This window comes from Nomia melanderi, chromosome 14 (assembly GCF_051020985.1).
Source record: "Nomia melanderi isolate GNS246 chromosome 14, iyNomMela1, whole genome shotgun sequence".
In the NCBI taxonomy this organism is placed as follows: Eukaryota; Metazoa; Arthropoda; class Insecta; order Hymenoptera; family Halictidae; genus Nomia; species Nomia melanderi.
This window is the reverse complement of record NC_135012.1, coordinates 2,944,877-2,948,209: the sequence shown is the minus strand read 5'-3', so window position 1 is coordinate 2,948,209 and position 3,333 is coordinate 2,944,877.

Sequence of the window (3,333 nt, the reverse complement as noted above, 5' to 3'; positions counted from 1 at the left end):
TCAAGGATGTATTGTATTTCGCTCTCATAAATCGATCGTTTAACGTCGTTCCTGCCCTAGCTGATAGGGGTATCCGGGCTTCATATTTGCATCCGCGATCACGCGTCCCATCGATCGGCCGTTTCCGGCGAACGGGTAACAACGGGACGAAAAGGAGGCAAGAAGAAACGTAACGGCGGCTGCCGGTGTGTCCTAGCTTCGTGACGCAGCGTTAGGGAAAGAGGTGGGAAGAAGGCGGTAGTGTACTCTCGAGAGGTCCTTGCGCTCGAGGGGATTCAATTGCCTGTTTTCCGGCGCCCTCGTGTCGGGGAGTAATAACACGTTGAATTTTCAGAGATATTATTACGTAACGGCGCACTCTCGCGACGCGAGTTCGCGCGGCACAAGAACCCCGACCGCTTTTGTGTGTCGGGGGCCTCGTTATTTCGAGGGGACCTCGGGTACACCCGCGCTCGTTACCGCCGCGCATTGAATCGCGACTGCTTCGTGTATCCTTCTTCCCGGCGAGTCCGTTCATCAGCGCCGTTATCTTGTCCGGGTGCTGATCGATGTCGTTAGATCGCTTCTTTGGGATCGTTAGATTAGTCAGTGTCTTTTGATGGTTTCACCGTTGGTCACGGGTAGTCGGGACTATGATTAAACGGCTCTCTTTTATCTTAACACGTTCGCGGACAGTGGAAATTTTAATGAGCCGCGAAAATAGAGGAAATGCAAATGCCTTCGGAGGGTTAAAGTGCATAATTTCAAGAAATTGAGGCTATATAGAATGAAATTCATGGCAATGTGCTTTATAAGTTTCAATGTTGCATTCATGTCATTTTGCGTCACAATGGAAATCTACAGCGTTCACGTTCGCTAATGTTTTAAGTTCGTTATTATGTACTTTGTATAATATGAAAATTCGATGAAAGTAGATTAGAGGTGAATGCTCTTATTGTTGAGTTTCATCGTTTCCCTTTTGTAGGCTTCCCTTTCGAGAAGCAGGTTTAGGGAAAAAAAGAAACGATGGACTGCGAAGGCGTCGAGTGCTATCGGCTGAAATGTTGACAGTGTCAACAAGAATGACGAGGTGATCCGCGATGATATCGAAAGGCTGGACCATGAAACGCGGGGGCGTATCTACCCTGACCTTTCGCCCGGTGCCAGGATCGACCTGCCCGCGTAAATAACGCAATTCCATCGCGTTTGCAGTTTCAATTCGCCCGATCTAATAGATAAAAGACCCTCGGCGTGGCACCGGATCGAGTGCGGGTGTATCGAGGCCTCGTGACGGGTGGGTCGCGCGTCAGACTCCGTCGATGAAGCGCGTACTTCCGTGATATAACGTTCCTGGTACACGTGAAAAGTGAGTTCTCCCGTGGAAACGGTTTTTCCTGTCCGATGTACGCGAGACCATTTATATCCTTGTAAGTTGCCACGGCTGACTGCGAGCAGGTGTTCCTTGATAAATTGTCCCTGAATTATTTAAGAGGTACACTCAATATTTCTGTCCGCCTTGGGCTGGAAAGCGGACGGCTACTCTCGGCGATAATCGAACCAGAGTAATCCTTGTTAATTGAAACTGATGGAGATTCGGTTTGCGGGTAAACGCATTTCACGCTGGCAACGCAAAAATACTCTGTTATCAGTGAACGTTTCGCGTAACGATTCATTTTTATGCCTCTCATTCTTTAGACTTTATTATTTCGAGCGAAACATCTCGAATCAAAAAGTATTCTCGAAATCCTCTTTGAGCAGCCACGCTTAACCCTTTGCGGACGAAGATTCTTTGAAACATAGGAAACCTTCAGCAGATGAAGTTAAATTATATATCGGTTGCTCGAATGATACAAAGGGAAGAAGTTATACTGATCTCTCGCTGTTCGAGTAATTGAATCATTTGCCACTTACTCTTCCGAATACGGAAATTTGATCTCGCTGGAATGTCGACATTCGTCCGCAAAGGGTTAAAACTAGGTTTACGGAAAGCGTGAAATTGACGCATATTGGATTTTAGAAATATTATTTTGTAAATGTTTACGCCGCTTTTGATTGATGCGATCACACTGACATGTACCCCAATTACCTACTATCAAATCTCCAGTTTCCACAATCTAAATAAACGAGCATCAATTCTTTTAGGAATAATAGAATGAAGTGTACAATAAATGCCCGTAAACCTAGTGTTAATAAAACTACCAAAGAAACTCCAAGCAAGATCTTCCGACTCTCGGAAAAAGAAGCCTACTAAAATAATTCACAAAAGAGAATCCTCGTCGGACACAGGGAAGTCCTTGTAGATTGGAATCGCGGTTCCTATTTAGCCGAAGTCGTTCGTCCCCCGTTGAAAGGAGTCCACCCGTGCTCGTCCCTGCAGTTCACTAACCCTAATATCGTACTCGGCGAGTCCCCAGGAGAGATGAGACCGGTACATCCTGGGGACAGAGGGGCGAACGGGGTGGAAGAACAGAAAAAAGCCGTGGAGGCAGGGATGAGGACAGGTGGAGAAGAGGGAATCCAGAGAATAGACCGACATCAGCGGATCTACCAAACAGTCATGCGTTGTGGGTGAGGAGAGTGTGCCCGGAGAGCAAAAGGGTGCGAGGGGGCGAGGAAGTCTGGGCTCGGGGGCGCGGGGTGCGCAGATTCCCTCGTTTCTTCCCGGGTGGTTCTATCCCTCCTCCCTTTATCGATCCTACTCCGGCGGCAGCAGTAGCGCAGCATCGTCGGCAGAAATCACCCAACGATGTCCGTACAACCTCAGTGGATACCCGGCCACTACGCCGGCAGAACAGCTTCGATCGCCGGTTGCACGATGTTCCACGCATTGCGTCACGCAGTCACGTCCGGATGCACTCGCTTCCATTGCCAGGCCGACGGGATGTAGCCATGAACACTGTGACCTGAGAGAATGAATTAGACTTTCCCCTTGGACTCTAGTTTCATGGTACCTCTAATTAGGATTCTAGTTAGTATGATCATCGAAGGTCTTAAATATCCTCTGATCATTAGAGGATCATTACTTATCACTCGTCACTGAATTCAACAGATCTTGCGACCTGGCGAAAGTGTAAATTCTAGCAAGTGATGATTAACGTTTTATATCTTCGAAAGAATCAAAGCAGATCGACTTATCAATAGACAGATAGATCTCAAAGAAGCTACGATCAAATCTGCATTATTAACCCTTCGAACTCTGTAGGTTCCAATATTGCACCAGTTACAATATTAAATATTTTAACGAATCAACGAAACTACCCTAAAATTATTAGACTTTCGACACATATAAATTTCGTACTCAGAAGGAAAATAAAAGATCGAAGAAATGTTATATTTCTCATTTCCGCTAGGAAT